This window comes from Mustela putorius, unplaced genomic scaffold (assembly GCF_011764305.1).
Source record: "Mustela putorius furo isolate JIRA1106 unplaced genomic scaffold, ASM1176430v1.1 tig00000873_pilon_pilon_pilon, whole genome shotgun sequence".
Taxonomy (NCBI): Eukaryota; Metazoa; Chordata; class Mammalia; order Carnivora; family Mustelidae; genus Mustela; species Mustela putorius.
Genome location: NW_025421504.1, coordinates 6,503,260 through 6,526,876, shown reverse-complemented (window position 1 = coordinate 6,526,876; position 23,617 = coordinate 6,503,260).

Here is a 23,617-nt window from a genome sequence, read left to right as displayed (position 1 = left end):
GCACAAGTGAGTATCTTTGCCTCATTCCTGACCTTAGAGGAAAAGGCCTTAGTCTTTCACAGTTGAGCACGATGTGGATTTTTCATACATGGCTTTTATTATGTTGAGGTAGTTTGCTTCTTTTTCTAGTTTGTTGGGTGTTTTTGACCATGAAAGAGTGTTGGGATTTTGCCAAATACTTTTCCTGCATCAACTGAAATGACCATTTTTTCCCTTCTTCATTCTATTAATGTAGTGTATTTCATTGATCGATTTTTTCCATTGAAACATGTTTGCATCCCAGGAATAAATCCCACTTGATCATAGTGTGTGATCCTTTTGCTATTTTTGCTGAATTCAGTTGATTAGTATTTTGTTGAGGATTTTTTTGCATCAATGTTCATAAGGAATAGGGGATTAGTTTTCTTTTCTTGCAGTGATTTGTTTGGTTTTGGTATCAGGATGATGATACTGGCCTCATACAAGGAGTCTGGAAATGTTGCTTCTTTCTGTGAGTTTTGGAAGAGTATAGGAAGGATTGGTATTCATTTTTCTTTAAATGTTTGATACAATTAATCTGGGAAGCCATCTGCTTATAAGCTTTTCTCATCAGGATATTTTTGGTTACTGATTCAGTCTCCTTATTTGTTATCAGTCTGTTCAGACTTCTCCCCTCCCCTCTCCCCCCTCCCCTTTCCCCCGTCTCCCTTCCCCTTTCTCTTCTTCTTCTTGTTCTTCTGCTGAGAGAGAGAGAGAGAGAACATGTGAGTGGGGGGAGGAGCAGAGGGGAAGGCAGAGAGAGAATTGCAAGCAGACTCTCTGCTGAGTGCAGAGGCCAATGTGGGACTTGGTCTCACAAACCCGAGTTCATGACCTGAGCCGAAATTAAGAGTCAAATACTTAAATGAGCCACCCAAGAGCCCCCAAAACTTTCTTTTCTTGATTCAGTCTTGCTAGTGTGTAGGAATTTGCTCATTTCATCATTATCCACTTTGTTGGTGTACAGCTGTTTACAGCAGTTTCTTGTAAATCGATCTGATCCTACGGAGTCATAGTAATGCTCTCACTTTCATTCCTGATTTTGGTAATTTCAGTTTTCTTTCTTTCTTTTTGTTTGTTTGGCCCCCATCTAGGTCAAGTTTTGTCAGTTTTTTTTAATTTAATTAATTTATTTGACATACAGAGAGCACAAGTAGGCAGAGAGGCAGTGGGGGGGGGGAGGAAGCAGGCTCCCTGCTGAGCAGAAAGCCCGATGCGGGGCTCCATCCCAGGACCCTGAGATCATGACCTGAGCTGAAGGCAGAGGCTTAACCCACTGAGCCACCCAGGTGCCCCAAGTTTTGTCAGTTTTGTTGATCTTTTGAAGAAACAAGTTTTGGTTTCATTGATTTTCTCTATTTTTTTTTTCCTATTCTCTATCTTGTTTATCTGTGCTCTAATCCTCATTATTTCCTTTTTTCTGGTAGCTTTTGGTTTATTGTGTTCTTTTTTTTTTTTTTTAAATTCCCTAAATTGTAAAGTTAGGCTGTTTATTTGAGGTCTTTCTCAATTTTTAACATGAGCCTTTACAGCTATAAATCTCTCCCTTAGCACTGCTTTTGTTCATCCCATGTTAGGTATGTGGCATTCTTGTTGTCATTCATCTTTGAGTATTTTCTAATTCCTTCTTTGATCCATGGTTGTGTAAGAGTATGTTGTTGAGTTTCTATCAATTTGTGAATTTTCTGATTTTACCTCTGTTAATTATTTCTAACTTCATCCTGTTATGGTCAAAGAAAGTATTTTGTATGCTCTCTATTTTTAAAAATCTACTGAGATGTAGTCGTGACCTCACATATGGTTGACTCTAGAAAATTCCCACATGTACTAGAGAATGTGCTGTTGTTGGGTAGAGTGTTCTGTGTTCATCTGTTAGATCTCGTTGACTTACTATGTTGTTCAAGTCTTCATTTCGTTTATCTCCTGTCTTGTTTTCCATCCATTACTGAGAGTGGGTCATTGACGTCTTCAACTATTATCATAGAACTCTCTGTTCCTCCCTTCAGTTCTGTCAGTTTTGCTTCATATATTTTAATGGTCTGCTGTTAGCAAGACTGAATCAATCACATGTGTGTGATTGTTAAATATTCTCGCTGTCACTACTGATCCAACTTTATGCTGTCTGAGAAATAAACCTGAACATGATTTAAAACAGAGGGACGTGGTAGAAGATAGGATCTAAGACCTAAGGGGTTATTTGAAGGACTCTTTCTCTTCAAATGCAGAGGATTTAAAATCTTTATTTAGTCTGAATTTCCACCAATTAGGAAGAAATCCTCTGTAAAATGCCAAGTTCTAGAGTATGAGTATGTGTAATTGACGCTAGCTTCTATAACAACCACAACCATGCCAATAAAACCAGCTGGAGTGGCAGTGGGGGCTAGATCAAGAGGGTATTTCTGTTATAACTGCACACTGCCTCCACACTCCTGCCCCATGAACCTCTAAGGCATGGTGGGGGATAAATTTCCCAGTGTAGATCACCTATCATGGTGGCTACCCCTGGAGAGCCCTTAATGTCACTTTCTCAGTGATATTAATGGTCTCAGTTAGGACCATCCCAATTTTCCAGAGAAGTTCAGACAGCACAAGGGAGTGTGCTGGCTCTCCAGCTTTCCCCCCCAGAAGTCTTGTTGCTTTAATCTACACGAATTTGTCCAGCTCCCTTTTAGGAAGCTCTGAATACCCAAGGGCATTGGGAAAGGCAATCTCTGTCAAGTCAGACTTCTTAAAAGTTCTTTTATAGCCTTCTTCCAGGGCCCCTGGGGGATGTGCATCTTATAATCACATCATGAAGAATGGCAACATGGTGACTCTTCCCTGAACAAAGATTTGTTCTGGGGTGGTTGTTCAGGAAATGTCACAACCAACATTTTATTTGATTTCATATTTTTAATTTTATTTATTAGAAATTAAGCAATGTATTACATGACTTAGAACTCAAAATTTACAGGAGAAGGGACAGTGAAATTCAGCGTCTTTATTATGCCTATCTCCAGTCATCCAGAGATAATGTTAATATTTCTTATGTTTCTTCCCTGAGATATTTAATAATAGTGTACATCTGTATGGCATGTATCTGTATTCTATGTACCTTCCTATCTATATAACTATCTATTATCTATTTATCAATCATACATATGAATATATGATACATGTATATCTCATATACATATGAGATCTATCTATCTGTCCCCGAACTTCAGTTTTCTTGTTTGTAGATGGGGAAATAGCCTGATAGTTCTCCATATATTTGTGGTGAAGTTACAATGACAGAGAAGGATGCCTCCTTAGATCGCACAATACAGTAGCAATGAAGGCAGCTGATACAAAATAATGCCCCTGCCCACTGAGAGTCAACAGTCTGCCTCATGTTGGTCTTCACTCCCCAGTCCTCTGAGTCAAACCATCATGCCCTCCACTGACCTCTGCTAATCCTTCTTATGCTCGAGCCAGGAACGCTGAAGATGCTGAAGGGTCAGAGGCTTAACCTGAAAAGAAGAATCCTCGAACTCAGAACTGTCGCTTCCTGCTGGAATGGGGGGGTTGGGGGAGTGGAAACCTTTCTTTTACTAGGGAGCTATCCACTGTTCTCCCCTCCCCACCACAGGGAAGGTAGTTATGAAATGGTACCCGATGCATTTCTTTTGCTCTTGCTTTTTCTTCTGCTCCATTCATTCCACTAAGCCTGCTGCTTCTGTAGCCTTGGGGCTGGCACCGCACAGCTGGAAAGCAGAGGACAAAGGCTGCTTGCCTCTGTAGTTCCAAAACCTTCAAGGATGTGCTGGCAGAAGAAATGTGCCCAGACCAGAGATGTTGAGCGAAAGGTAAGGAGCACGAGAGAACTTTCCAGCCTCAAACCAGACAAGGATGGCCTGGACAGGGAACGGGGGAGAAGGAGGATGGTGGCCAGGGGTGGGGCTGAGCCCTGACTCAAAGGTGCCCAGATCACCGGCACAAAGACCTGCAATGGGCCACTCGAGGCAGCCACTGGCCACAGGTGGGTCCTAGCTCATGAAATGTGCTAGTCTCCGTGAAGGGGGCTGTAAGTCTAAGGCTTATTACAAATAAGAGAAAGTTAAAAAAATAAAGAAAGAAATAAGAGAGAAAGTAAAATCTCTCACTGATAATTCAACACCATGATTACATGTTGAAATGGTTATACTTTGCCTATAGTGAGGCAAATAGAATACATTACTAAGATCAAGTTTGTTTTCTTTCTTTCTCTCTCTGGGAATGGGTAAGCTGAAGTTTACTCATGCAGTAGAAACTTTGCAGTAGTGGAAAGAGATGGCTTTCTTTATCTTATAGAAGAAGAACTACTGGCCAAAGAGGTTACTTGAAATGACAAATACCAAGAAGAGGGGTAATAGAAGGTGTGATTCTTACATCCAGGCCTCCTGGATCTTAGCATTTTAAAAACCTTTATTTTGAAACAATTTCAAACTTACAGAAAAAATATGAAAACAATACCAAAAAGTCCTGCATATCCATTACCCAGATTCACTCATTTTTTAAAAAAGATTTTATTTATTTAGTTGAGAGAGGAAGAGGGAGAGAATGAGAGCAGGGTGAGGGGCAGAGGCAGAGGGAGAAGCAGGCTCCCCGCTGATCAGGAAGCCTGATGTGAAGTGGGTCTCCACCCCCAGACCCTGAGATCGCAACCTGAGCCAAAGGCAGATGCTTAACTGACTGAATCACCCAGGCTCCCCCTCCCACGCTGCCCCCTGTCTTTTAAAGATTTTATTTCAGATTCGTTTATTTATTTTAATTTTATTTATTTGACAGAGATCACAAGTAGGCAGAGAGGGAGGCAGAGAGAGAAAGAGAGGAAAGCAGGCTCCCTGCTGAGCAGAGAGCCCGACATAGGGCTGGATCCCAGGACCCTGAGATCATGACCTGAGCCGAAGGCAGAGGCTTAACCCACTGAGCCACCCAGATGCCCCTCAGATTCACGTATTTTTAAAAACATCTTGCCACATTTGTTTTCTTAATCTGTATAAACACGTTTTTATGTTTATCTGTATAAATACAATTTTTCCCCCAGAAGCTTCTGTGAATAGGTTACTTACCTGACTTCCACGGGAGTAAGCCTGGGATACTCGGGGGCTGTCCCTCTGTGTGTCCCGTGGTGTCAGATGACGTCCTTCCCCACTTGTGCCTCGCCTTGCTTTGTAGTTCAGATTCGCCTTCACAGACTGCCAACGTGATAAATATTTTCAGGATTAAATAACGTTAGGTTAGGGATTCCTGGGTGGCTCAGTTGGTTAAGCCACTGCCTTCGGCTCAGGTCATGATTCCAGGGTCCTGGGATCGAGTCCCGCATCTGGCTCCTTGCTTGGCAGGGAGCCTGCTTCTCTCTCCACCTCTGCCTGCTTGGGGGTGCGTGCGCTCTCTCTCTCTCTGATAAATAAATAAAATCTTTTTAAAAACAACAACAACAACAAAAAAAAAAAAACAACAAAAAACCCACGTTGGGTTAAACATCAGTATATTTACAGCTGGCCCAAGGAGGTGGAAGATATTTCTAAATTAGCCCGAGTCCTTTTGAAGGATGACCCAGGGCTTCTTATCAGGGTTTAGAAAATGATTTCAAGACTACGTTGGTTTGTTTTTAAACCTTGCCACCCAGCAAATCTGCTTTGGATAAACCCCTTGATGCAACTCAGCCCGGAGAGACACAGAGGGAACTGACTACTGTGTGTCTCCACCCTGTGGCCACATCTGGAATCACACATCCTGGATTCTAAGGCCACCTCGCCTTTGCTGGGGCTGGCAGGCCTGTGCAGAAGGAATTCTGTATTTTCCAGGTCAATGCAGCTGAGAAGGGCAAGGGCCTGAAATTGGGAAGGGAGAGGAAGACCCCTACTTGGCTTGGCAGTTCCCCTACCCAGCCACCCTTGGGGTGTCATTGTGCAGAAAACTCAATTCCTCCCCAACATTGAGATCCCTTATTTTGAATCCAATCGCCTCTTTCCAGTTCCTGGGTTTTCCCAGCCTGAATTCAGCATGTCAGAGGGAAGGGCGGTCTCCCCACCTGTAGTTGGCATGGCGCACTGGGTGTCCGACAGAACAGGTGTTAAGTCTCAGATCTGCGCTTACCAGCTCTCGGGGCGGGGGCTGGGGCTGGCCATCAAGGCCATCGGTAACCAAGGATGTCCTAGTGCTCCTCCAGTGCTCGCTCCCTTACTAGGCTCAGGAGCAAGTTCTTTATAAAGGCTCTCACCACTCCCTTACCCCCACCCCTCCTTTTTGTGGTCTCCAGACACCCCTGACCTGGATTCTCGTTGCAGAGAGCTCTTTGTTAGCAATTCTTCAGTTTTTCACTGGCTAATTTCTAGCAATTCTGAATTTGTCCCTCTGACTCCCCTTTGCCTCCCGTGCGAATCTGGGCCACCTGGGGCAAATGAACCCATAACACATCCTAACACCCAAGCCGAGGGCAGATCCTTGGTTCCATGTGTCTGGGAGGGAAAGTGGAAATGGGAATGGCAGGGTCTACTTTCAGGATCGCTGAGGGCGTCCTCGGGTGCGCTGAATAGAGGTCTTGAACCAAAACCTGTTCTCCAGATGCACGAATTTCTCTCTTCCTCCCTCTATCCTTTCCTTCCCTTGCTTCCCTCCTTTTTATAGTAACTGTGAAGCAAGTCTATAAGACTCTGTGAACTTCGTCTTAATAAATTGTAAGAAGGAGCATAGCGAGTCCCTCTCTGCCGGGTTCTCCGGCATTGGTTGATTGCAGAGTGATGGGGTAACTGGGCCAGCCTCAGCTGCCTTACGCAAGCGGCAACAGCCAGGGTTTTGTAGCAACGTATTAGAACAAATCGTAGTGGGGGTGCCTAGGTGGCTCAGTCAGTTGAGCGTCCAACTCTTGGTCTCAGCTCAGGTCATGCTCTCATGGTTGTGAGATGGATCCCCATGTTGGGCTCCATGCTCAGGAGAGGAAAGAAGACTCTGCAGAAACTGTGTGCGACTCTCTCCCTCTGTCCCACCCCTGCTCATACCCCCCCCCACCTCAAATAAATAAATAAAATCCTAAAAAAGAACAAATTGTAAGGACGGTGGCCAAGTACCAAACAGACACATTAACTGTTTATTTTTTTTAAAATACTTTATTTATTTATTTGACAGACATAGATCACAGGTAGGCAGAGAGAGAGGAAGGGAAGCAGGCCTGAGCCGAAGGCAGAGGCTTTAACTCAGTGAGCCACCCAGGTGCCCCCCAGTAACTGTTTACTAAGGAAAGAATGAAGTTGGCATCTATGGGTGAATGTGTGCAAGCAGGTGAACAGAGAGATGATGGGTTAGAAGAAGAAGCAGGGAGCTTGGGTTGACAAGAGTCTGTGACACCTGACGCTCAATGAGCTGAATTCAAGATCAAAGGCACCTGCAGAAGGTCCGTTGGCCCAGTTGCCTTCCTGTGCACAGAAGCAGAGATGCTCTCACAGTATAGGACTGGTCTGAGCAAGAGGGTCGAACATGCCCTTCACTTGTCAGATTATCAGCCTCATGAGCTGCCGGCTAATCCCAAGGATTAGGTCAGGAGCAGGTCTGCATAGAATTTTCCATGAGTGTCAGAGAAAGAATTCTAGGACAATAAAGGCCATTTCTACTCATGTCCCAAATGAAGGGGAAACTGCTTCGTCATTACTCAAACCAGAGCTGACCACTCAGGAAAAACTGTGAGAAGAGAGACCAAGAGCCAGGGAGGGGTGTTGGTGTACTGGGGGCACAGCACGGGGGCTTCCTGATGAGAGAGATGACAGCCGTGTAATAAATCATCTGTAAGGGGCGCCTGGGTGGCTCAGTGGGTTAAAGCCTCTGCCTTTGGCTCAGGTCATGATCTCAGGGTCCTAGGGTCGAGCCCCCCATGGGGCTCTCTGCTCAGCGGGGAGCCTGCTTCCCACCCCCCCCCGCCCCCACCGCCTCTGCCTGCCTCTCTGCCCACTTGTGATCTCTGTCAGATAAATAAATAAAATCTTTAAAAAAATCATCCGTCAGATGGTCCTTTCCCCTGAGCCTCCTTGTTCAACATTTCATTTGTGAGACACTGTCTGTCTTTTTATTTGGCAAACTTATCTACAATTCCTACCAAGTGTCGTTCGGGATCCTCTTGACGGATTCCCATTCTGATTCTTCTAAAGTTATGAGTTAGCAAGCTCTTCAGGCATATGAATCCGATGTACCCAAACTGGACCGACCCGACTAACCAGGTGCTAACGGTCATGAATCTGGTACGAGGAGGAGGAGTTGGAGGAGGACATCATTCATTCATGTTTCCATTCATTTGTTCATTCATTCATCCACTAACCCATGCCCGTGGAGTTTGACTATGTGGGGACACAATCCAGAAGGAACTCAGAGACTAGTTAGAGAGACTGACACTTAAATGTGAAAATCTTATAAAAAAAAAAAAACAAACAAACACTGTAAGTTGCAATGAGAAAGATATACACAGTGTCTTAGGGAGCAGAGAGGTTGGGCGTGTATCCTGCTATGGTGGAGAGCAAGGAGTTTTTCTGGGAGCTTCCTGGAAATGACTTTTTTTTTTTTTTAAAGATTTGTTTATTTGGGATGCCTGGGTGACTCAGTCAGTTGAGCATCTGCCTTTGGCTCAGGTCATGTTCCCCGGGATTCTGGGATCAAGTCCCGCATCAGACCCCTTGCTCACCAGAAGGCTGCTTCTCCCTCTCCTGCCAACCCCCCTGCTTGTGCTCTTTCTCTCTCCCTGTCAAGTACATAATAATAATAAAAAAGATTTGTTTATTTATGTGAGAGAGGGAGCGTGAGCAGGAGGAGGGGCAGAGGGAGAGAGGGAATCTCAAAGGGACTCCCTGCTGAGCACAGAGCCCGATGTGGGGGCTCGATCTCACGACCCTGAGATCATGACCTGAGCCAGAATGAAGAGTTGGACACCACCAACTGAGCCACTCAGGGTCCCCAAAGATGACTCTTGAATGAGCAATGGAGTCCTAAAAGTGTCACATTTAGGTGAACCAGGTGACATGGAAGGAAGCAGGCAGCGAGCGAAGAGGACCGGCCGGGGGACAGAGCTGCTGGGCCTACTACTGGAGGACAAAGTGAGAGGCAAGGGTGATAAGAGCTAGACTGGACGGGAGACCAGGTCTTCAAACATCTGCTACGGGACACCAAGAGGGCCTAGATTTTATTTTATAAGTAAGTCAGGAGCTATTGAAAGTTAACAGTTTTTTAAAAATGATTTTTACTGGGGCACATGGGTGGCTCAGTGGGTTAAGCCTCTGCCTTCGGCTCAGGTCATGATCCCAGGGTGCTGGGAGAGCCCCACATCGGGCTCTCTGCTCAGCGGGGAGCCTGCTTCCTCCTCTCTCTCTGCCTGCCTCTCTGCCTACTTGTGATCTCTCTCTCTGTCCAATAAATAAATAAAATCTTTAAAAAAAAAAAAAGAAAAAAAATTATTTTTACTATGCAAGAAATATATATTCATCATAGAAAATTTGGGAATGGTAGACAAACATAAAGAAGAAAGTAATAAAATGCCTGCCTATTTACATTTTTCCTTACTAAATATGGGTTCAAATCACCTCTTCTAAGGTTTGTGCAATATTCTCTTCTAGGAAGGTAATTTAATTGATGTAGTCACTTGCCTGCCACTGTACAGTTTGGTTGTTGGCAATTTCCTGCTACTGTTACTCCTGAACATACACATTTTGCACATAATTATTTCTATAGGGAATTTTAAATATGCAAAATCTATCCTTCTAGAAATAGCCATGCTAACATAATACATAATAATATTATTTATTTTCCCATCAGCTACACAGGAAAATATGCTTTAACATATCCCATGGCCAACATTGGGGGTGTGTGCCAAAAAATAGTTAAACCTTTGCCAAATCGACAGAAATGATATCTCATGGCTTTTCATTCAAACATGATTACTTTAGAAAAGTCTTTATAATTCTATCCCCAGATAATATCTCTGAAGCCAAAAACAAAGAAGGAAAGGAAAGAGAAAGGGGCCCATCTGAATTTCTCACCAGAGACAAAGCAGTGAAGGAGATACATATTGTCACTTCTTCTTCTACCTCGTTCTCCAGTGGGGGGTGGACAGATTATAAACATAATCAGCCCAGTCAGTTACTGGAGAAGCTTGGGCAAGGTGTCTGGAAACAAGTATCCTGTCGTGGCTCAGAGTCGGAGCAGTTAAGCTGGAAGAGATGCAAGAGGTCCTGCATCACCCATTTCACAGATGTGAAGACTGAGGTCTGGAGAAGCGAAGGGATGTGCCCTTGTCCGCACGGTTGGTACAGAACCTGGATTCAGGACCAGGCTTTAACGGGGTCTGAGTCACCTTCTTTGAAGATTCCTTCACCAGAGAAGTGGGCTTGAGACTAGCCTGCCCACCTGCCAGGGCGGGAAGAAGGGTGTTGAAAGGGGCGTGCCGGCTCCCCACGTGCTGTGTGCTCATGGGACTCGATGCCAATGGTGACCCGTGCTGTCACTTCCCTTTCCTCCCCTGATCATCTGCTCACGGATTCTTTCTGATTTCCGTCTTGCGGGCATTTCTATTTTCTTGTGAATTTTTGGCTCAACACAGTGATTTAACACGTGGGGGTGGTGCTGGGGTGGAGGGAAGGAGAAATGTGTGAGCCGCGAGAGGGCGTGGCGCCGGCGGGCGGACAGAGGTGCGGGGCCCCTTGCAGATCGTTCTCTGAGGTTACTGTGTGGGCCAGAGGGCCCCTGGTTTCATTTGGCTGGACCAATCCCCCAGGCGCTTTTGAGGTTAATGGAGTCAGGAAATGATTTAAGAAACGAGAGATTCTGAAACATGAAACATCACTTCAGTGAATTTACCCAAGTCTGGTCTTCATCCTTACAAATCTAGAACCCAGGCTCCAGGCAAGGGGAGATGTTTAGTTCTATGAGACTCGGGGATTTACTGGGCGAACATTCTTTCCCAGGGATCTGAATGCCTTCACAGGTGTCCCAGCACGTCCTTCTCCAGGTTTCTGACATCAGCTCCGTGCCGGGTGGCCTGAGTGGGCAGAAGGCAGCTCATAAGCCTGGTCAGGAGCAGGTGTCCCTGAAGGCCTCCCCTTCCATGGCGAGACTGGCCTTGAATGGCCCACTTGGTTGGTTTCCCTCCATTCCTTCCGTCTGTCCGTCTGTCCGTCCTTCCTTCCTTTTTTTCCCTTTCTTTCTTTCTTCTTTCTTTTCTTTCTTCCTCCCTCCCTCCCTTCCTTTCTTTCCTGTAGAGATTTTATCTATTTATTTTTGAGAGAGAGTGTGCACACGCATTGGGAGGAGGGGCAGAAGGAGAAAAAGAATCTCAGGTAAACTCCTTGTTGAGCAGGGATCAACAATCGGGCTTAATGCAAGGCCCGATCCCATGGTCCCAGGATCAAGACCTGAGCCAAAGGCAGATGGTCGACCAACTGAGCCACCCAGGCGCCCGGTCTCCATCTTCCTCTGGGTTCCATCACCAAATAATTTTCATCGAGAACAGTCTCTCAAACTCGGCACTATTCCGTTGATTTTTTTTTTTTAAGATTTTATTTATTTATTCGACAGACAGAGATCACAAGCAGGCAGAGAGGCAGGCAGAGAGAGAGAGAGAGAGAGGGAAGCAGGCTTCCTGCGGAGCAGAGAGCCCGATACGGGGCTCGATCCCAGGACCCTGAGATCATGACCCGAGCCGCAGGCAGCAGCCCAAACCACTGAGCCACCCAGGTGCCCGGTCTCCATCTTCCTCTGGGTTCCATCACCAAATAATTTTCATCGAGAACAGTCTCTCAAACGCGGCACTATTCCGTTGATTTTTGAGTGTTTGTTTTTAAAGATCTAATTCCATTCAATCAAGTTCACTCTGTGGTTCTTGGCATATTCACAAAGGGCATGACCACCACCACGGTTCAATTTCAGAACATCGTTGTTATTCCAAAAGCCCCACCCCATGCCCATGAGCAGTCACTGATTTACCTTCTGTCTCGACATATCGCCCTCTTCTGGACACTTCATGTACATGGAATCCTACAACAGGTGCCTGTGGGGTTTTTAAGGTTTAACGTTTTCAAGGTTCATTCATGCTGTATTGGGGGTCAATACTTCGTTCCTTTTTATGGCTGAGTCATACCCCTGGTAAAGAGTAAACCATGTTGGGTGCCTGGGTGGCTCAGTGGGTTAAGCCTCTGCCTTTGGCTCAGGTCATGGTCTCAGGGTCCTGGGATCAAGCCCCGCATCGGGCTCTCAGCTCAGCTGGGAGCCTGCTTCGTCCTCTCTCTCTGCCTGCCTCTCTGCCTACTTGTGATCTCTATCAAATAAATAAATAAAATCTTAAAAAAAAAGAGTAGACCATGTTTTGTTTATCCTTTTATCAATTGATGGACATTTGGATGCTTTTTGACTATTGTGACTCTTGCTACTATGAACATTCACGTACACATTTCCGCGTGGACATGTATTTTCACTGCTCTTGGGTATATACCTAGGAGGAGAGTTGCTTGCTCCTATGTTAATTCAATGCTTGGTTTTGTTTAACTCTTGACATTTTGGATGAGGTCATCCCTTACCGTGGAGGACTGTCCTGCGCATTATAGGACATTTAGCAGACTCTCTGCTCTTGACCAAGCAGACATAAGTAGCACCCTCCCTAAACGCACACCAATGGTGACAGCCCAAATAGCCTCAAACATTCACTAGATGTCCCTTGGGAGGCAAAATGGTCCCTGGCTGAGAACCTCTGGTTTAGAGGGCTACTTTGGCTTTTTAAGGTAAAGTCAAGTCATGACACTCATCCTTTGGACTTGGAAAACATTCTCTGTGTCCTTCAAAACTTCCCCTCGCAGCAGCCCCATTGCTGAGTTTTAATTTAAATTACCTTGTCCTTCCTACCATGGAACAGATTCCTAAGAACAAACAACACGGTGTGGCTGATTACCAGAGGGGAGGGGGTGGGGGATGGGTGAAACAGGTGATGGGGATGAAGCAGCGCTCCTGTGTGAGCCCTGGGCAATACGTGCAAGTGTTGAATCACTGTATGGTGCACGTGAAACTAATAGCACACTGCGTGCTAACTTACTGGAATTTATTTGTTTATTTGGAATTTAAATAAAAACTTCAAAAAATAAATTACCTTGGGTGCCTGGGTGGCTCAGTTGGTTAAGCATCATCTGACTTGTTGAAGACATGGAGAAGACTTCAGAGAAGACTCTGACTTGTTGCTGACTTGTCTTCTCTATCTCCCTCTGCCCTTCCTCCTGTTTGTGCGTGCTCATTCGCTCTCTCTCTCTCTCTCAAAAAAATAAGTAAAATCTTCAAAAAAACCAAATTACCTTGTCTTTCTCAGAGTCCGAGTCCCCCATACAGAGAGGTACCCCCTTTTCTGTCATTTCTTCCTTCCCTTATTCAGCATCTACTTGCTACCTGGGTTGGGTCCCAGGGGTTGCCTGCACACAGGAGGTGGAGAAGCAAACAAAATACACAAAAGTACTGCTTTATAGCTTTCCTCTTCCTCCTTCTGCTCATCACCACCAATAACAAACATTTTTTGGTGCCCAACGTACAGAAAGAGGGATCAAGCGTTCTTGAACTTTAAGATGAAAAGACTTCTTAAAGTCTTCTTGGAAAACTTGAAGACATTCTGTCTGTGCCCTCACCACTCATAGGACATTGAAAGGACAGAAGCAGGGAGATCAGAGGAGAAGGACACACCAGCACAAGGACCAGGACCCACAGGTCCTGACCCCACAATAGTGCTCTTTTGCTCCCATTACTCAGAATTGGGTGTCTCTGTCCTGCTATGATCAACCCCCTAGGCCTTCTCAGGGTGCTTCATGAACCCAGCCTTGTCAATTGGTGAGCAATCCAAGGCTGGGTTTTTTGTTTCTTCTTTTTAAAACTATTTTTAGTCTTAAAAAGTTTCTTTTTGAGTCTAAAAGGATTCCAGAGAGTTACCCAGGAGAGGAAAGACTAGAAAACTTTACAGTACCCATCCTGATTTTATTCTCAGTTCTTGATCTTAGCTGAATGACCTTAACTCTCTGACCCAAACCTGCTCCTCTAGCCTCATGTCCCCTCCTCCTGCCCTCTCGAGAAGCGCCCCCTTCCCAAGGTACTTCCTCAAGCAGCGCTGGCAGCAGGCTCAGAATCCTCCTTCTCTGGCTCCTGCTTCTCCTGGCAGAAATAGGCAGCAAATCCCAACATCATGTGGATGTTACCCCCAGCACTGTCTAGAATGGGAATCACACGCGTAATTTAAAATTTCCAGTAGCTACATTAAGAAGGCTTTTTAAAAAGGTGAGAGTAATTTTAGTAGTACATTTAATCTAACCCAGTACCCTCAAAATATTATCATTTGATGATATTGGAGATATTAAACATTTTTTTTCATAGAACTTCTTCGACACCTAGTATATCTTCAACACCTAGATGTACACTTACGGTACAGCTCAGTGCCGACCACCCCCACTGTCACACGCTCAGTAGCCACGGGCGGCTTGTGGCTGCCAGAGTGGTCTCAATGCTCCTTACCCAGCTCCCAGACCAAATCCCTTTCATCTACCTTCTCCTCCCACACCTCCAGCTGTGTCTTAATTTCACATATTAGAAAAGGTAATGGTGACAGAAATTTCAGAGCTGGTTGAGTTTGGGAAACTTAATAAGCAGAATGCATGCAAAGTTCCAGGTGTGGCAACCTTCTACTTCTTGCACTACCACTCCCGACTCCCTGTCACAGCTTCGTCCTGCCTCTGGCCAGCCGCTTTCCTTTCCAAGGCTTTAATTTCCTTTCTTTGTGCCCTAAAAATAATTTTTCTGAGGGTGACAATTCTGCCCATCTTTCCTGTTTGACAGTGAAGTTACGATTCATGTTGGATTTTTTTCTTTCCATGTTGGCTTTATCAGGATTAGTTTCATCAGTGTTCATTCTGTTTTGGGGACATTGGTGCCGTATCCTGGGTGGTGGAGACACGTATGATTCTGGGTCAGTGTCTGTGACACCAACATCGGGAACGGCTGTCAGTTCTCTATTATTAATCTATTATTAATATAATCTACATTTTGTTATGTTTTCCCCAGGGCTGGTTGGTGTGAGTAGCAAATTGCAGGCACACATCACCCCATGAGACACTGAAGACACATCCAAAAGTTCTCCACTTCTTGCAGGAACTTGAGAGTCATATGTTGATAACACCTTGTGGGTCTCTGGCTGCTCTGTTTAAATAGATGGTGAACAGTAAATGAGCAGGGATGTCTCTGAGGCTCAATTGGGTATCTCTAACAAAGGATCAGACTAGACTCTACCACCACGTACAGGGGACCTCCTAACTGGGAACTCTGGTCTGTGCCTTGTAGGATTTCTCATTTTTCCTGCTCCCACGTCCACACCAATAATGCCCCATCTTTCCTCGGCTGATGTCAGCTGCGGATGTCCTGAGCACATCCTTCCCTGGGAACTGGGAAGAAAGCTGAGCCAAAGGTCATTCGTACTTGAAGGGCAGTTCTTCCCTGAGAAACCTGGAAAATTTTAGGAGAGAAATTGGCAGCCAAATAAAGCATTAGTACTTTTTTTTGTTGTTACCAGGGCCATCATCGCCCGAGTTTAACCCTAGAACCTGGAAAGGGAGACTAGCTAATGCAAGACTGGAGCTTTGAGGAGCTTGGGCCCTCCAGGAACCTGTTTGCAAAGAGGGAGTTGTCCTTGGCCCGGAGGAGACTGATCTGGCAAACCCAGGAGTGGAAGAAAGGGTCACACTCCCAAAGCTGCAGCCCACAGAAAGACCCAGGTCTTGAGAGGTGGGTGTGGGAGCAGGGAGTGTGTCATGTTCACATAAACTGAGGTGCAGCGATCCAGGAATACAAAAGATGAGCCAGAAGTAAAGTGGGTTCTTGGAAGGTTTCCACAGCAGACATCTGGGTGGCTTCCTACCCAATTTCTGGGTCCCCCCAAGATGGAGCCACCATCTTGCCTGGCAATCCCCCTTCCCCATGTGAATGAGTGATTGGTTGAAAGTGGTCACCTTTGTCTGAACCAGCCAGTGAGGTGTCAGGGAGAGCTGGTGGTCAGGGCTCCTGGAAAGTTTCTCAGAGCAGTCTCTTGGTTTTCTTTCCCAGAAGTCTTGAGTCTGGGTGTGACCTCTGTTTGCTTCATACTCCCTGGGGGAGAACTGGCCACAGGATGAAGGCAATGCTGAGACCATGATGCAAAGAGAAGGAAGCAACTTGCACCAACCAACTCCAAGGGCATCCCCAAAGGCCAAACAAAGCAACTAAACCCACAAAATGAATAGTTACCAGAGAAACCAGAGAGGAAACTGTGGCTGCTTCCAGCTAAATGGTCTTATAAAGGGGTCAGGGTTTCGGAATGAACTTGGAGTTTGGGGGCTAACAGGCTCAGCTCAATGAACAAGAGCTGTACCTGTGAGACCACTTAGGACCAGAATCCTTAAAGGGTCCATGTCCTCAGAAAAATAGTAGTTTGGGAATTACCTGCTTATAAACAAAGTGAAATGCATAAAATAGTAATAGGAATAATAATGAATAACAACGGTAGCCTCTCTATATCCCAGTTTCAGGGAGCAAAAGTTATTAGCAATCATGCTAATAGGAACAGAGCCCCTTGAGAATTGTAAGCATGGGGTTGGGATTCAAATTTACCCTTCCCACACATGTAGGAACACCCAAAGCAGGAAAACTTAAATTACAATGATGCCCCACAGAAGCAAACATAGATACTTCCCAGAAGGAAACATGTTCCATTCCCATTTGGCTACAAAAAATTTAGCCAAGTACAAGCTCCACCTGTATTACCCGGCATAGAAGAAAACTAGTCACAATAAGCATCAGTAGAAACGAACTATAGATTTGAATCTCTGAAGACTTCTGCTGCTGAATTGGTCTGATGAAGAACATAAAGTCTGTTGAATGGGCTTAAAGAAACCTAAGAGGACATTGCAACTATGACCAAGGGAGCAGAAACTACTCAACATTGACCAGGCAGGTTTGAAATTATTATATGTCTCTCCTTCTTGCATAGGACATCTGGAAGGAGAGACATATAATAATTGAAATTAAAAACACAATGGTTGTGCTATATAGCAGATTTGTGACCAGAGGGGACATTTTGATCTGGACAGGTCCCCGAATGTAGGCATAGAGACAAGCAGAGGACACCCATGCAAGGGAGTCTACGAGGCACAGAAGCCAGAATGGAAGACCGACTATGTGCCTACTCCAGTGGTTCTCTTCCAGGAGGATTTTGCCTCAAGGGAATATTTGACAATGTTGGGAGACAATTTTTTGGTTTTCACCCTTGCTAGGGGTGTTCCTGGCTCCGAGTGAGATGTTCTAATAACTTTTCTTCCCTACCAGGCTATAGACTTGAGAACTTAAAAAGAAAATTCACTGAGGTATAATTTATAACACAGTGAAAATCACCATTTGTAAGTACACAGTTGGACGAGTTTTAGTAAATGGTCTAACTGTGGAACAGCCACCATACTCATAATATGGAAATCCTCCATTATTCTGGGAATTTCACTTGTGCCCTTCTGCAGTCAGTCCACAGCTCCTCCTCCAGTCTCTGACAACTACTGAACTGCTTTAAAAGATTACAGATTTTTCCTCCTTGGTATTTTATGTGGAATTCACCTAAAATATGAATTTTAGATGAAATTCACACAACAGAAAACGAACCACTTTATAGTGGCATTTAGTATTTTCACAATGTTGTATAACCACCACATCTATTTTGCTCCAAAACAATCTCCTTTAAAAAAAAAAAAAGATTTTATTTGTTTATTTCAGAGAGAGAGAGAGAAAGATCACCCATGAGCAGGAAGAAAGGCAGAGGGAGACAAAAACCATCTTGAGCAGACAGAAAGGATCTCGAGCAGACTCCTCACTGAGCATGGAGCCAGATGCTGGGCTCGATCCCACAACCCTGAAATCTGACCTAAGTCAAAACCAAGAGTCAGTTGCTGAACTGAGTGAGCCAGCCAGGCACCCCGCTCCGAAATAGTTTCATCGCCACAAAGGAAACGCCATGCAATGGTCACTCCCTGTTCCCCTTTGCCCTGGCCCCAGGCAACCACCAGGTTGCTTTCTGTCTCTATCACCGCTGTCGTTTTGCCTCTTCTAGGATTTTACTTGAAGGGAATCATGCAGACTTTGTCTTTTGTGACTGGCTTTTCTCACTTAGCACAGTTGTTTTATAATTCTTCCGTTTTAGAGCATCTCATAGGTTCCTCCTTTTTAGTGCCAAGCCGTTTCCCTTAGTGTGGACAGGACTTGTTTATGGGCTCGCCAGGTGATGGGTGTGGGGGTGGTTTCTTTGGTGTCTGCGTCATCGGGGGTCCCCTGCAGTGTCCCCTGCAGTGCTTTGTGCCTGCTTGGCGGTGCCATACAAATGTGCACAACAGAGGAATGAGATAATTAATGAAGAGAGAGTCTGAGTGCACCAGACGGGAGATGGGACCCAGGAGGGCTGGTGACTTCATGGGGCTCCTGGGCCACCCCACCACACTCTGGCTGGGATGGGGGCTAGGACCAGGGAATGAGCCTGGGGCTGGGTGAGGGGCCCAGGTTCATCTCCCCAGGAGGAGGGCAAGCAGTGGCTCGGTGGGCTTTACCCTCAGCAGGAACCACTTCTCGGGTTGATGGTGGGGCAGCCTGAATCCTCCCCAGAAGCCAGCTTTCTTCTTCCAGTCTTGTCACTACACGCATAAGCAGATGACACGAAACTCTCAGTTCCCAGTTCCGCATATGAACTCAAGGGCTCACCTTGGGCTGCCACCACAGAGCACTTCCACCTGTGGGATCTAGAAACTTGTGTTTGACCTTGGCTTTGTCCCCACCCAGCTGTCTCCTGAATCTTCCAAACCATTAATTCCCTCTTAAAAAGGAAGTGGCTTTTCATGAAACCAAGGTGTAAAAGGCGTAGCTCATTCCCATGAATTCAACTTTGTCTTGGGGACTAACTTAGCACAGAAGGATTTTTTTTTTTAAATGTACTTTCTGTTTTACCTGCCAGTCTAGATGAACTCCTTTCTGAGCCCCTTTTCAGGTCTTTTCTGGTCTGGCTTCAGGTAGTTTAGTGTTAAATTGTGTCATCTATGAGAAGCCAGGGAAGCCTCTCTCCTATGCCAGGGAAGAGCTTTTAAAGAGGCTGTGTGGTCCTGTGTTCTCCCCGACTTCACCAAGCACCTCTTCTTTCTCCTCTCTCTCCCCCTCCTCTTCCTTCTTCAAGATTTTATTTATTTCTTTGACGGAAAGAGAGTTCACAAGCAGGGGGAGCAGCAGGCAAAGGCAGAGGGAGAAGCAGACTCCCCGCTGAACAGGGAGCCTGATGTGGGTCTTGATCCCAGGACCCTGAGATCACGACCTGAGCCAAAGTCAGATGCTTAACCAACTGAGCCACCCAGGTGTCCCTTCACCAAGCACTTCTGAGAATGGACCAAGGGCTCTGAGTGAACGTTCGACTAGCAGAGTCTTCTTGAATCCTGCAGTCATCCCCATTTTACAGGTAAGGAAATAGATGGTTAGTGAGAGCAAATGGTCCCAGATGGCAGGCAAGGAAGCTGCAGAGCTGGGATGTGAACTCAGGTCTGTCCAATTTCAGAGGCCATAATGTAAACCATCACCGTATAAAGTTTCCCTCTCAACTTCTTTGTCTTCAGACGTCTGTTCTTTGCTGTGCCTGAGCTAAAGATACCTTCCTCTCTCTTCTCTCTGTTGACATTTCTTGGTAACTCTTTAAAGCCTATTAGTAAGCTTCTGGTTCACTGTAAATGCAGCCTCTCCCAACTTCTCATTTCCTTGTTATGAGAATTTCTGTGGATCGCAGACACTGTGTGGGGGCGTAGAGGATGACTGGCTGATGAAGGGAGTGATTTTTCTTTTTTCTTTTTTAGAGAGAGAGAGAGAGAGCATGGGTGTGCAAGCAAGTGGGGGAGAGGCAGAGGGAGAGGGAGAGAGAGAATCCCAAGCAGGCTCCATGCTCAGCACGGAGCCCAAGGTGGGGCTTGATCTCACAACCCCCAGATCAGGATCTGAGCTGATATTAAGAGCTGGATGCTCAGCTGAGTGAACCGCCCAGGTACCCCAGGAGATAATTTTTCTGGCATCCCAGATGATGTGCTGAAGCCTCCAGTGGCAGAAGCTTTGGGGATCAGGTGTGATCTGTGTCACCCCTAAAAGCTCCCCATGGGAGGAGGGAGACCCAAGAGCCCCGGAGCAAGTGAGGCTACGTTCTACCCCAGAGGAGGCTCAGGGTCAGCCCGAAGAAGGTGGGGCTGCCTCTATAGTTGCTTTAGAATTGGGGACTTACATTTCCCCCAAAGTTTTCAGTATCCCATGCAAGGTCTTCATCTTCTCACTAGTCTTTTCATTTTTGTTTTCTCTAGTGGGCTTTATTTTTCAGACCAGCCTTACATTCACAGCAAAGTTGAGCAGAAATACGGAGTTCCCATGTGCCCTGCCCTCGCCCAACCTCCCAACCATCAACCCCTTGCTCCAGAATGGGACGTTTGTTACACATGACTGATGAGCCAGCATTGGCATGGCATGTCATTACCATACTAGAACATAGTTTTGTTTCGTTTTAAGATTTTATTTTTATATTTGACAGAGAGAGAGCAGGAGCGCATAAGCAGGGGGAGTGGCAGAAGGAGAGGGAGAAGCAGGCTTCCCGCTGAGCAGAGAGCCCGATGCGGGGCTCCATTCCAGGACCCTGGGATCATTACCTGAGCAGAAGGCAGTTTACTTAACCAACTGAACCATCCAGGCACCCCAAGAACACAGTTTACATTAGAATTTACTCTTGGTTTTCTACATTCTGTGAGTTTAGACAAAGGTGTGTCCGTGATTACGGTATCCTTCAGAGCAGTTACACTGCCCTAAAAATCCTGGTGCTTCCTCTCTTCCTCCTTCTCTCCTTCCAACCCCTGGTAACCACTGATCTCTTTACTGTCTCCATAGTTTTGCCCTGTCCAGAATGTCATATAGTTGGGATCATACAGTATATAGCCCTTTCAGATCGGCTTCTTTCATTTAATAGTAGAACTTTGTGTTTTCTCCATGTCTTTTTGTGATCTGATAGCTCATTTATTTGTAGGGTTGAATAATATTCCACTGTCTGGATGGACCACAGTTTATGTGTTCATTCATCTACTGAAAGACGTCTTGGTGGTTTCCAACTTTTGGCAATTGTGAATAAAGCTGCTGCTATAAACATTTGTGTGCAGGCTTTCGTATGGACATAATTTTTCAGTTGATTGGAGCCCATCTCAAGGATTGCTGGGTCACAAGGTTAGAGTATATTGACTTTTGTGAGAAACCTCCAAACTAACTTAAAAGTGCTTGTACCCATTTTGCATTCCCATCAGCCGTGAACAAGAGTTCCTGATGCTCCACATCCGTGTCAGCATTTAGTGTTGTCGGTGTTTGGGATTTTGGCCGTCCTTTTTTTTTTTTCTTTTTAACTCTTTAAAAGTTTAAAATCAACTAATGACATATAAGCATTATTGGTTTCAGAGGTAGAGGTCAGTGATTCATCAGTCTTCTATGCTACCCAGGGCTCACTACATCATGTGCCTTCCTTAATGTCCGTCACCCAGTTACTCCCACCCCCCACCCTTGGATTTTGGCCATTCCAGTAGGTGCGTAGCGGGATCTCATTATTGTTTTAATCCCAAGATGTGTTTTCTAAATCATGTTCCATGCTGACTGCCACAGGAGAAACCATGATTTTCCTGCTCAGCTGCAACCTTTCTCTTCAGTGTTAAAAGGAGAGCAGCTGATGAGAGAACAGGCCCTCGCATTTCTATCTAAATGTGTAGAAGGAGACAGCAAGGGGCTCCCCTCATTCATACAATAGTCCATGTGCTCTGGAACCAGTGCCTAGACTTCACAGGCACTTCAGTTACATTTGTTGAAGGAATTCATGGGTAGATGAATAAGGGAGCAGTAAGGATTTGACCTGGCCCCAAACCCATGCTTTCAATGGGAACAACAGCCTTGGCCCTAATTCCCCCCCAAATCATCCTCCCAGCTCCCCACTGGACAGTGGTCACATCTCTTGGGGACTGAGGCTGGCCTCCACCTTCAGCACGCCTCCTGTCCTGGCCATGCTGAGTTGGCTCCAATCATGGGACTGCAGAGACTTAAGGGCGATTCAGGAAATATTTTGGGATTGGCAGGAGGTAGACAAGAGGGCTAAGTTTGAAGTAAGGTGATCAGAAAATTTGGAGCTGGGTTGGAGATGATGCAGGGCAGCAGACAGTGCCTTTCTAGTGGGAGAATGAGACAGTGGCACCCAGAGAGAGCCCAGACCAGACCTCTTCCCTGGTAGCCTTCACAGCATGGGCTTGAGGGGAGGTCACAGAGCTGCCAGGGCTGTACCTGGACCCTCATTCTGGTGGATACTTGACTCCCCGACAGCCCAGGTACAGAGCAGGGGTGGGGGGGACATAAGCAGACCAGCCATGGGGATCTAGAAAGCCTGAGCATGTGGAAAAAGGCAGACCAGTGAGCTGTAGGGGGAAATGCTTCAGAGGGTAGGCAGAAGGTGCTAGAAACTTCCTTTAACCTCATTTATTAAGAAAACACCATTCAGGACATAGCCAGCATCAAGAAGAACTAACCCCGTGTCCCAGGTAGTGGTAGGGGCCCTTTCCACTGGGGCGTCCTTTCCGGATGGGGCTGTCGTTGATTCTCCTGACACTGACCAGCTTCTCCCTGCTCTTGATAAACTTCCTCTGTGGTTCCAAAGCTTCTCAGAAGTGGGGTAATGGGGGAAGCTCCATTAAAAAAAAAAAAAAAAAGGAAGGAAGGGCTCACAAGGAGGAACCCGTGGGGAAGGAGAAGTTATGCTTTCTTCTCAAAAGAGCAGTCAACTCTTGCTCTCTCCCCTTCTCTGCCTCTACTAACTCCTGGTTATCGTGTGTGCCCATGTGAGAAGGTGAGGAGCTGTCCCCATCCAGAGCTGTTTGCAAGCACAAGGGCTTGGGCACCAGGCTCCTAGTGGAAACTCATTTGCTGGAAAATTCTATCCTGCCCCAGTGGCTAACTTACAATTTTGTCTTTCTCCCTACCTTGGACAGCGAATGTACGAGGCAAGTTTTGCTTCACCATTTTCATGGGAACCCAAGGGGCAGTTTCCAGAAGTGTGTGTGTGTGTGTGCACACACATGTGTGATGGGGGTGGTGTTCAGGACAGACCCCCAAAGCCTACTCCAGTGCATTCTCTTTGACGATGTCCTGAGAGTAAAAGCCCAACCGCAGATTCTCCAAAGACATAGGGGTTGTTCAATATAAACAGGAAGACACTGTGGGTAGAGCATGGACCAAGGCAGCGATTACCAGGGGCCTTGCACCCGTTTGGGCCAGCTGGTGAAGCTGCTGGGCCTTGGCTTTGCCCCCCAAGGACTGCTTGTCACCCGAGTCTGTTTACATCTTGGAAAGGCTGGATCCAAGGATGTATCTGCAGTCCATAGCTGGTGGACTATGGACCTTGGTCCCCAAGCAGGGTGATTCAAAGCCTATTAGTCTGGCTCAAAGTTTATCCTTTCTGGGGGCAGTGAAAGTGGGAGAAAGTTTCTCGTTGGCTAAAGGGCAAAGAGAG